Below are 12,500 nucleotides of genomic sequence, written 5' to 3'. Positions count from 1 at the left end.
AAGCCAAAATCAAAGTTTCAATTATTTTTTTCCCCACCTCAGGCCCAAAGTCCAGAAGCGGTTTCCAAGTAGAAAGAAAATTAATTGTGTCCTTTTCTTTCATCGAAGCAGTCAATTTAGCCATCTCCGCTTTTGCAGCCCTTCGCTCATGGTGGAAATCAAAATTCTCCCAAAGATAAATTGAGGAAGGAGAGGAAGCACATCCAGACTTGCAAGATTATGTTACTATAGCTTTACAATAAGGTCACATTGAAGTCTGGACTACTTCAAAGCCCCGACATTTGAATTTCTATCAGGTTTGATCCAGGTTAGTTATTTTGTGATTCAGAGTCTTTTTTTTTAGGCTCCTTTTAATATACAGGTAGTCTTTGACTTATAACCAGAACTGGGCCTCAAAATTTCTGTTGCTAAGCTAAGCAGTTGTTAAGTGAGTTTTGCCCCATTTTACGACCTTTCTTGCCACAGTTGTTAAGTGAATCACTGCACTTGTTAAGTTAGTGACCCAGCTGTTAAGTCAATCCGGCTTCCCCATTGACTTTGCTTGTGAGAAGGTCGCAAAAAGGGATCACCATGACACTGGGACACTGTCATAAATATGAGCCAGTTGCCACATATCTCAGTTTTGATCACGTGATCACGGGGATGCTGCAACGGTCATGAGTGTAAGAAATGGTCATAAGTCACTCTTTTTAGTGCCGTCGTAGCTTTGACCGGCCACTAAATAAAATATTGTAAGTCGAGGACTACCTGTATTTATACAGCCATCAAATGCATCTTATGAGGCAGGTTTTCTGCTTTATAGAAATGTATAGAGTTTCAGACGCGGTGGCTCAGTGGGTTAGGATGCTGAGCTGGTCGATCAGAAGGTCGGCAGTTTGGTGGGTCGAATCCCGAGTGCCGCGTAGCAGAGTGAGCGCCTGTTACTCGTCCCAGCTTCTGCCAGCCTAGCAGTTCGAAAGCACGTAAAAATGCAAGTAGAAAAATAGGGACCACTACAGTGGGAAGGTAACAGCGCTCCGTGCGCCTTTGGCGTCTAGTCATGCCGGCCACATGACCACGGAGATGTCCTTGGACAAGCGCTGGCTCTTTGGCTTTGAAACAGAGATGAGCACCGGCCCCTAGAGTCGGAAACGACTAACACGCATGTGCGGGCGAAACTTTACCTTTACCTTTTACCTTTATAGAGTTTCAGTATAAATTTCTATATACATTTTGTAGGATTTGTATAAATATAGAAATGTATTCAATTTCTATAGCCCCTTCTCTCAATCCATGGCTCTGTGCAGCTTACAATCCCTAACCTTATTCTTCTTTTATTATATTTTTTGGCTCTGGTGCGAATACTCTTTGTTGCTTTGAACACCAGGGAGAAGAAAGTAGAGATACACAGTTAACCTTCCGAAAAATAAATGTTTGCAAACAAGGCATGAGAAAAGAAGCCAGCCATCTCCAGCAATGGAAATGGAATAAACAACTCTGGAACTAAAGATTGACTTCTCCTAAATCCATCATGGGCATTTCCATCTAAAATGGGATTATGAAAGAATGGAGAAGGAGGCTTTCTCCAGGTTGGCAGCCTTGGAAAGCCACAGAAGAAGCTGTGGGGTGGGAGGGAAAACCCTGCTTAGAGTGTCTCTCAACCTTGGCAACTTTAAGATAGGTGGACTTCAACTCCCAGAATTCTCAGAGTTGAAGTCCACCTGTCTTAAAATTGCTGTGGCTGAGAAACACTGCGGTAGAAGGAAGGGCCCAGGGATAAGAACATGATGCTCCAGATAATATTAATATTAATATTAACTTGGCCCTTTTATGACTTGTGGGCATGTTGGCTGAGGAATTCTGGGAGTTGAAGTCCACAAGTCATAAAAGGGCCAAGTTTGAAGGCCCCTGTATTAAACTATAACTTCCAGCAATCTTACCCACCTAATGAGGAATGCTGGGAAATGTAGTTTAGTTGTTGTTGTTAGCTGCAAAGTCATGTCTGACCCCTTGTGACCCCATGGACCATGTTCCTCCAGGCCTTCCTGTCCTCCACCATCTTCTGGAGTCCCTTTAAGCTCACGCCTACTGCTTCAGTGACTCCATCCAGCCACCTCATTCTCTGTCATCCCCTTCTTCTCTTGCCCTCCATCTTTCCCAGCATTAGGCTCTTCTCCAGTGAGTCCTTCCTTCTCATTAGGTGGCCAAAGTATTTGAGTTTCAACTTCAGGATCTGGCCTTCTAAAGAGCAGTCAGGGTTGATCTCCTCTAGGACTGACCGGTTTGATCGCCTTGCAGTCCAAGGAACTCGCAGGAGTCTTCTCCAGCACCATAGTTCAACGGCCTCAATTCTTGGCCTTTCTTATGGTCCAACTTTCACTGCCATACATTGCAATGGGAAGACCATAGCCTTGACTACACGCACTTTTGTTGGCAGGGTGATGTCTCTGCTTTTTAAGTGTGCTGTCTAGATTTGCCATTGCTTTCCTCCCCAGGAGCAAGCGTCTTTTAATTTTTTGGCTGCAGTCCCCCATCTGCTGTGATCTTGGAGCCCAGGAAAATAAAATCTGTATGTAGTTTAGTATCCACAGGCAAAAACTCCCTTCCTTACTGGCCCTGGAGATACCTTGCAAGGACCCACATTCTCTGACAATATTCTCCCCTTGCCATGAACCCAGTGTGCTGGGTCTACACAACCTGCTATGTTACCTACAATCAGATTGGTGGATGTTAGATAACTCTTTATCTATGGAGATTCTCAGCCATCCAGGTCACGGTTGTCCCAAAGGTGCTTTTCCAAAAGGCAACTGGACTTTGTTTTTTATTTTATTTTTTTATTTTTTATTTTAATCCCATTTATATCCCGCCCTTCTCCGAAGACTCAGGGCGGCTTACAATCTAAGCACAAATCAAATGTGCTTAGCAATAGCCTTCATTCTATGTATATGCCTACTTATTAGGGCTTTCGCCCCCCCCCCAAGCAGCATTATTACAAAGTCAGCTTATTGCCCCCAACAATCTGGGTCCTCATTTTACCTACCTCGGAAGGATGGAAGGCTGAGTCAACCTTGAGCCTGGTGGGATGCGAACCTGCACTAATTGCAGGCAGCTGGTGTTACTTAAGGAGGCATTAGCCCACTGCTCCACCAAGGTTTTTCCTGGAGGACATTTCGCTTCTCACCTAAGAAGCTTCTTCCAGTTCGACGTAACTCTTTAAGCCAGTGTTTTTCAACCTTAGCAACTTTAAGACGGGATGTAAAGGGACTTCAACTCCCAGAATTCCAGCTATTTGAAAGCAGATGTGGCTGAGGAACAATCTTGCATCATATACAACAGTCAATCTGGGTGGCGTATATGTACGATAGGTGCCGCTGACCCGTGTTGCTGGGAGGCAATCCGTTGAAGTGCCAAGTTCATGAACTTCCCCAACTCAAGACCAAGTATGACCTTTTGATAGATCTTTGGTGCTAATTACACTTTCTCCAAGCAACCAGGTTTTCCCTCCGGTCCTGAACTGTTTTCATACACCCACAAATCCTCCGGCAAACCTAGACAAGTCCCTATCATTTTTCATTATAATTGAAGAGGAAAACCCAGATGCCTGGCTTCGTGTTAAAAGCAGCAGCCGGGTGAAAATTAGGGCTGGGTGGGGAGGAAGACAGGAAGGCTTGCCAGTAAGATTAGCCTCCAGATCAGTCCTCTCACCTTTAGAATTAGACCTCCCAGGTTTCAAATGGCTGAGAGAGGCAAGGAGAGTCACCCCTATGTTCCTCCCTACTCCCTTTGTCTACAAGGGGTTCCCTCCCATATCAGCGTTTTCGGTGAGAAATATAAGAGGTTGTAACCTGTATGCAGCTTCACCCGTTGAACCGTGAAACTAGAGTTCACATAAGGGTGAGCTTCCCAGATCAGGGGTCTTCACACTTGGCCCTTTTGTGACTTGTGGACTTCAACTCCCAGAATTCCTCAGCCAGGCACACTGGCTGAGGAATTCTGGGAGTTGAAGTCCACAAGTCACAAAAGGGCCAAGTTTGAAGACCCCCCCTGTCCTAGATCAAGCTAAGTCCAAAAACACCAGAGAATTCCTGTGAACCTGACACTTGGAAAAATTGGCCATCAACAAGCATAGAGATAAATAACATCTACCGTTCAAAAGAGACAATGCAAAAGCCCAGAAGGAAACATCTCCTCACCAACAATCAACCTCGCTAGGAGCAAAGATTAATGCCAAAATTAATACTAGGCCAACAATCAAGTAAACAATACCCCAGTCAAGAAACTACCAACTCAGACAAACAAGCTAACAGTAAACCACTTGGTTGTTTCCTTGCAGATGTTTCATTACTAGGTAACATCCATCAATGTTGCAATCATCTAACACTGATGATACTACCTAGTTGGGTAATGAAACATCTGCAAGAAAACATTCAACTTAGAGAGCACCAAGGACCCCACACAATTCAACTCTGAGCTACAAAGTCTGTCTTCCATTAGTATCTTAGGTCTATATCTGCCATTTCCTAAGGTAAGGCAGAAAGTCTGGCAAGATTCTTGTAAACCAGTAATCAACCAGTAATCAACACTAAAGAAACTTATTTGACCTATGCCATTCTGGTTGCTAGCCCTTGACAAACCAGCATCCTTTTAGGGGTACAGCATATATGTTTTTGGATAAGCTCATCTGCAGATAAGCAGAGCCCAATTTTAAGGGGGGAATTTTGGAACCTAAAATGTTTGGCGTATCTGCTAACACATACAGTATACCCCTAATGTATTTTTTTTTTTGTTTAGCGATTTCTGGATGCAAGAAATAAAATTATTATTGTTATTATTGTTGTTGTTGTTGTTGTTGTTTTGGTTGTTGCTATTGTTGTTAATAATAATAATACCAACAACAGGGTTGGAAGAGACCTTGGAGGTCTTCTAGTCCAAGCCCCTGCTCAGGCAGGAAATCCTATACCATTTCAGACAAATGGCTGTCCAATCTCTTCCAGTGTTGGGGCATTCACAACTTCTGGAGGCAGGTTGTTCCACTGAGTAATTGCTCTAACTTTCAGGAAATTTCTCCTCAGTTCTAGGTTGCTTCTCTGCTTGGTGAGTTTCCATCCGTTGCTTCTTGTCCTGCCTTCAGGTGCTTTGGAGAATAGGTTGAACCCCCTCTTCTCTGTGGCAACTCCTGAGATATTGGAAGATGGCCATCATATCACCCCTAGTCCTTCTCTTCATTAAACGAGACATACCCAATTCCAGCAATCATTCCTTATATGAGATTTTACATGCATATCTATGTAAAATCTCGCTCTCTGTTTAGTGGATATCTGGATGTAATGGACGTCCTCATTCTATGGAACTCATAGAATGGTTCGTTGTGTTGCATTTTAGGACAGTTTTAGCAAGCCTGAATGGGAAAACGGATGCCTCAAAGGTTGGAGATGCTTAAGGCTGACATTTTGCCCCTTCAAACTCTTGACCCTGGTCAACAAACAAGAAGAAGAAGAAGAAGAAGAAGAAGAAGAAGAAGAAGAAGAAGAAGAAGAAGAAGAAGAAGAAGAAGAAGAAGAAGAAGAAGAAGAAGAAGAAGAAGAAGAAGAAGAAGAAGAAGAAGTGGTGACCAAAACTGGATGCAGTATTCCAGGTGTGGCCTTACCAAGGCATTGTAAAGTGGTATTAGTACTTCACGTGATCTTGATTCTATCCCTCTGTTAATGCAGCCTAGCACTGTGTTGGCTTTTTTGGCAGCTGCAGCACACTGCTGCCTCATATTGAAGTGAATGTCTACTAGGACTCCGAGATCCCTCTCAGAGTTACTACTATTGAGCAAGGTACCACCTATACTATACCTGTGCATTTGATTTATCCTGCCTAAATGTAGAACCTTACTTTTTTCACAATTGAATTTCATTTTGTTAGATAGTGCCCAGTGTTCGAGTCTCCTGGTCCTGCTCATTTTTGGTGAGAAATCCGTAGTTTAAACAAATGGAAGCTTTATTTTTATTTTTTTATTTTAATCCCATTTATATCCCGCCCTTCTCCGAAGACTCAGGGCGGCTTACAAGCTTAGCAATAGCCTTCATTCTATGTATATGCCTGCTTATTAGGGCTTTCGCCCCCACCCCAAGCGGCATTATTACAAAGTCAGCTTAATTGCCCCCAACAATCTGGGTCCTCATTTTACCTACCTCGGAAGGATGGAAGGCCGAGTCAACCTTGAGCCTGGTGGGACTCGAACCTGCACTAATTGCAGGCAGCTGTTGTTACTTAAGGAGGCATCAGCCCACTGCTCCACCAAGGCTCCTTTGATCCACATTCAATCAGTTTGATTCAGAAACTCAGTTCTTCAGTTCCCCAAATTGACAACAGATTCTCTGATTGCCTGAAAACTGAGTCTCCAAACCTGAAGTTTCTGACAGGCCTTCTGAAACTTACCCTAGCTTAAAAGTCATAAAAAGACGATTGCTAAACTTTCGGAAGAATCTTGTTTTCTGATCTGATTTCTGCAGGCACAGAAATCAAAGGGGGGAGGAAAGAGACCCTTGTTTTACATTCAGCATTCGCTGTCTTAACACTCTTTGTTTTACATCCAACAACGTTCTTATCTTCAGGCAAAAGAAATAGCTGGCTATAGAGAGGTGTGTGTTTCCTTATCAGCACAAAGAGATAGCATGAATTAAAGAGGCAAACAGCCTTCCCATTTTTAATCTAGAGAGCATAAATTAAATCTAGGAAACAACTCCCAAGGTATCTCCTGCCATCTTAAAAGTCTTCTCCTTGACCTGTGAAGATTTGTGCTGCCCAAGGCTTGGGATAGGAGAAATGGACTTGCTGAGTCTCATTCAAGTCTCCTCAAGTAATTCCATTATTACTTAGACCAGGAGTAGGCAACCTTGGCTCTTTTATGACTCGTGGACTTCAACTCCCAGAATTCCTGAGTCAGCCATGCTGAGGGGAAAGGGAGAGGTGTCCATGCTGAGCCATGCTGGCTCAGGAATTCTGGGAGTTGAAGTCCACGAGTCACAAAAGAGCCAAGGTTGCCTACTCCTGGCCTAGGCCTAGGCCGCATTATGACTCGTGGACTTCAACTCCCAGAATTCCTGAGCCAGCCATGCTGAGGGGAAAGGGAGAGGTTTCCATGCTGAGCCATGCTGGCTCAGGAATTCTGGGAGTTGAAGTCCACCAGTCATAAAAGAGCCAAGTTTGCCTACCCCTGACTTAGACGTATATTCTGCTTTTCTTCCCGTGTGTGTGTTTCCAAAGATGCCCTTTTCATTTTATCCTCTCAAAGAACATCCTGTGAAGGAAGTTGAACTGGGAAGGAATGACTGATCCAAAGTCACCCCAGTAAATGAGTACGACTAAAAATGAGCTAGAATCTATATTTCCCTTTACCTAGACTTGTGGACTTCAACTTCCATAATTCCTCAGCCAGCCAAGAGCTGAAGGGAGTTGAAATCCACAAGCCTTAAAGTTACAGGGTTAGGAGACAACCCCCCCCCAATACTGGGAGACGGGAAATATAGATTCTAGCTCATATTTAGTCACAGTCCTCGGCTTATAACAATTCATATAGTGACCATTCAGAGTTCCAACAGCACTGAGAAAAAAAAGGGATGAATGATTTGTTTTCACCCTTACGACTCTTGCAGCATCCCTATGGTCACGTGATCGAAATTTGGATGCTTGGAAACTGGCATGTACTTATGACGGTCGCAGTGTCCGGGGGGAGGGGTGTCACGTGATCCCCTTTTGCAACCTTCTGACAAGCAAAGTCAATGGGGAAGCCAGATTCACTTAATAACCTTGTTACTAACTTAACAACTGCAGTGATTCACTTAACAACCATGGCAAGGAAGGTCATAAACTGGGGCAAAATTAACTCAACAACTGTCTCGCTTAGCGACAGGATTATTGGCCTCAGTTATTATTGTAAGTTAAGAACTACCTGGACCAGCTTCCAATTTTAAAGATCCCCCCCCTTCCCCCTATTTGTGTTGCTTTCAGAAATAGACACAATAGCGCTACCAATATTGTTAATATGCACCTTTCACCAATAAATGCACGTGGCTCTTTCGTGCAGATTTTTGACCAGGAAAAAGACAGATGTTAGCGAACATCACTCACCACTAGTCAAATATGAAGGGATTCAAAAATCCCTAGCAAATATTGTTCTCTTGTTTGCCCTTCACAACTAAGGCACCAAATCGCCACGTTTTCCGTATTCATACAAAACCTGAATGAAACCGGCTGAATTGGCACATGGTATTTAAAAAGAGAAGTCACAACACCTAAGTAAGCTTTGCACATTAGCTAAGACACCTGCTGGATTTTTGAACTTATTTGGATAAGCTTTTTGAGCAAACACAGCTGTTGTGGTCCTAAATGTAGTATCTCTCCAGGCTGGCTTTTTTTTAAAATATATATATATATTTTAGTTCAGAGTTTTGGGGGAAAAAAGGCAAGGAAAAGAGAAGGAAAAAATACAGCAAGATGAAACATAAAACGAATAAAGAGGGAATTTATAAGAATCATAGAACTGGGTTAATTTTTTTTTCAATATTTTGGGCGTTTTAACTAATTTGTTTTGAAATGACGGGTCATTGTGGAAATCAAAGTATTATATAAATATCTATAGTACGGTAGTCAAGCACGGTGTACACAATAAGATCAGATTAAAACTCGCAACACTTTCTATATAGTAATTTGATTCATTGCAGTTATTACCGTAAAAAAGATAAAAAGCACTGCAAGCCAGAAAAATAAGAGTTAAAGGAAAAAAGAAGGGCATGAAAGAAAAAAAATAGAAAAGGAAAAAGAAAACATTGTAAAAGAAAAGAAATATAGAAAGAAGTGACTTCCCTTTGTCACAAGTACAAATAGCCCTTGACTTACAACGGTTCATTTAGTAACCATTCAAAGTTACAGTGGCACCAAAACCCATTTTTTCAGATTTATGACTGTTGCAGCATGATCACACGATCAAAATTCAGACGCTTGGCAACTGACTCATGTTTATGACGGTCGCGGTGTCCCTGGGGTCATGTGATCCCCTTTTGTGACCTTCTGACAAGCAAAGCCAATGGGGAAGCCAGATTTACTTAACAACAGCATAACTGATTTAACAACTGCAATGACTCACTTAACAGCCGCAGCAAGAAAGGTCGTAAAATGGAACGAAGGTCACTTAACAAATGTCTCGCTCACCAACAGAAATTTTGGGCTCCGCTGTGGTCATAAATCAAGGATTCTCTGTATAAACAATTTTAGGAACATATCACCTTTTCTTAAAATACAACGCAGGATTGCTTCTTTCCATATGAACTCCCTACGTACAAATTCTTAAGGTCTCATCATCGTTCTGCACAAAAGAACTACGTGTGTTTATAGGCAATATATTGTTAACTTTGTAGCTAACATTGTTAACACTATTGCGTATATTTCTGAAAGCTGCTTAAAGAGGAAAGACAGGCCTTTTTATATTTGAAGCTTGCAAAAATCGAGTAGCAAAAAAACCGGAAACAGGAAAATATGGGAGCTGAAAAAAGGAATATGCATATGGCTGTTTGAAAGGTTGTAAAATGGGACGAAATTCACTCAACAAACTGTCTTATTTAACAGCAGAAATTTGGGGCTGAACTGTAGGTGTAGGTTGAGGCTTACCTGTCTCAGAGTTATTTTTAAACCCCAAATAATTTCAAGGTCCAAATAAATTTGAGATCCAGACAGTGTCTTGCTCCATGTTCAAAATTTATTCTGGAGTGGTGATTAATAATAATAATAATAATAATAATAATAATAATAATAATAATAATAATAATAATAATAAGAAGAAGAAGAAGAAGAAGAAGAAGAAGAAGAAGAAGAAGAAGAAGAAGAAGAAGAAGAAGAAGAAGAAGAAGAAGAAGAAGAAGAAGAAGAAGAAGAAGAAGAAGAAGAAGTAGTCTGTATAGTGGACATGGCAGTGCCTGGAGACAACAGAATAGACGAGAAAGAACTGGAGAAGATTACAAAATACAAAGACCTACAAATAAAAATAGAAAGACTGTGGCAAAGGCAAGCAAGGGTAGTACCAATAGTAATAGGCGCCTTGGGTGCAATCCCAAAACAACTGGAGCAACACTTGAACAACATCATCGGCATTGACAAATTCATCATTAGTCAATTGCAAAAGACGGCCTTACTAGGAACTGCTTCCATCCTGCGACGATATCTGTAATACCATCAAACATCCACATCTGCCTATCCCAGGTGCTTGGTAAGGACTCGATAGGTAGACAAAAATGCCAAATCCAGTCTGAACATCTGGCTGACTATGCAATGATCAATAATAATAATAATAATCATAATAATCATAATAATAATAATAATAATAATAATAATAATAATAATAATAACAACAACAACAACAACAACAACAACAACAACAACAACAACAACAACAACAAAGTTGGATGGGACCTTGGAGGTCATCTAGTCCAACCCCCTGCTCAGGCAGGAAACCCTATGTACCATTTCAGACAAATGGCTGTCCAGTCTCTTCTTAAAAACTTCCAGTGTTGGAGCATTCACAGCTTCTGGAGGCAGGTAGTTCCACTGGTTAATTGTTCTCACTGTCAGAAAATTTCTCCTTAGTTCTAGGTTGCTTCTCTTTTTTTTAACGATTTTTTTTATTTCTTTTACGGTGGTATTTTTTTTAACTGTGATGTGACTTTCTACTTGAAAATCAAAGCTGGGGATCATTTGCCATGCTAGAGGCCGCTTGTCAAAATATGTTCTCGTGTGACAAGGTGACTCAAACGTTCGTTCGCGTGTTTACATGGAAGCTACGAGATGTGTTCCGTCAACACATTTCGATACCAGAGGTGTGTTTTTCCCCCCAAACTCCTTTTTCCCCCCCTCCTATGAAAGGACTTTAGACTACTTCAGAAAGTGTGAACACAACTAGTTCACGGTTACTCATCCGGATCAAAGCAAACCCTATCCAGATTAACTTGTTGGTAATCTGTTTAGACTTGTAGGCCTCTTAGGAGGGCAACCGTCTTTCATTTTTGACAACTTTAGCACATTTCCTTCTGACATTACCTGCTTCTGTTTTTCTTCTCTTCTCTTCGCTTTTGCAAAACTTACCCCCCCCCCATAGAATGACCTGGATTAATTCTACTGCAAAGGCATCTTTACGCTAAGGATGAATGCCAGAAAAACTTGGAGGTAGAAACTGCAAACTTCTCATTACCTACACAATAAAATGTGTGCAAAGGTGTTGCATTCTCAGTCTTTCATGGGCAATTTTGTTCACCCATCTTGAATATAATCTTTCAACAGAAAAGCAACCCATATTATTTATTTGTTCATTCATTCATTTGCTTGTTTGTTTATATCCTGACTTTATTATTTTTATAATTAACTCAAGGTGGTAAACATATCCAACCCACCTTCCATTTTTGCCACAACAACAACCCTGTGAGGTGGGTTGGGCTGAAAGAGAATGACTGGCTCAAAGTCATCAGCCAGCTTTCATGCCTAAGGCGGGACTAGAACACATTGTCTCCTGGTGATTGGCCCAAAGTCACCCAGACAGATTTCATGCCTGCAGTGGGACTAGAATTTACCATCTCCTAGTGATTGGCCCAAAGTTACCCAGTCAGCTTATATACGGTAGCTAAGGAGGGACTAGAACTCATAGTCACCTGGTGATTGGCTCAAAGTCGCCTGGAAGTCCATTCTGGGCCTGGGCAACAAAAAATTAGCTACCCGTTTTGTCGAAGTCGTGCGAACTGGCTGAATCCAACCACTGGCTGTAAGCTAAGGACAGATGCCGGTCCAATATCTGATTTGTTTTTCATATAAAAGTAGCCCTCGACTTACAACAGTTCATTTAGTGACCATTCAAAGTTACAACGGCATTGAAAAAAGTGACTTATGACCGTTTTTCACACGTATGACCTTTGTAGCATCCCCATGATCATGTGACCAAACTTCGGATGCCTGGCAACTGGTTCATAGTTATGAGGGTTGCCGTGTCCCTGGGCCATAGGATCACCTTTGGCCACCTTCCAATGTTTCACTTAACAGAAAATTTTGGCTCAATCTTAAGTTGAGGACTACCCATCAATGCAGCTGGGCTTCAACGGTGAGATGACCCTGCTAAGTAGATCTTTTTAACATTCATATGTTACTGTGTTTTTTTTAAACTAGGTGAAATGTTAATATCTGTTGCCACGTGCTAAATAAATAAATTAAATCTCACTTTGAGGTTGATACAGACCCACCCTCCAAAATTGTAGAATTTAGCACGTTACCGCTAATACTGGAAGAACAGCTCTTGGAAATGACAATTCATCTACGTCACCAAGCAGTGTGCAGTTTTTGTGAGAGCCTTCAGTTTCCCTAATCGCTGAACACTGCGGCCCTTATTCTTCGAAGTTATGGGAAATAAAGTCCAACCTAGCAGGAGATTGTCAGGTTGCGCAAAGATTTCTGCAATCTCTGTTGACGGCTCAGATCTAACAGAGGTGTCTGGAGGATGT

This window comes from Vipera berus, assembly GCF_964194415.1.
Source record: "Vipera berus genome assembly, chromosome: 6".
Classification (NCBI taxonomy): domain Eukaryota; kingdom Metazoa; phylum Chordata; class Lepidosauria; order Squamata; family Viperidae; genus Vipera; species Vipera berus.
Note: the sequence above shows the minus strand (reverse complement) of the source record.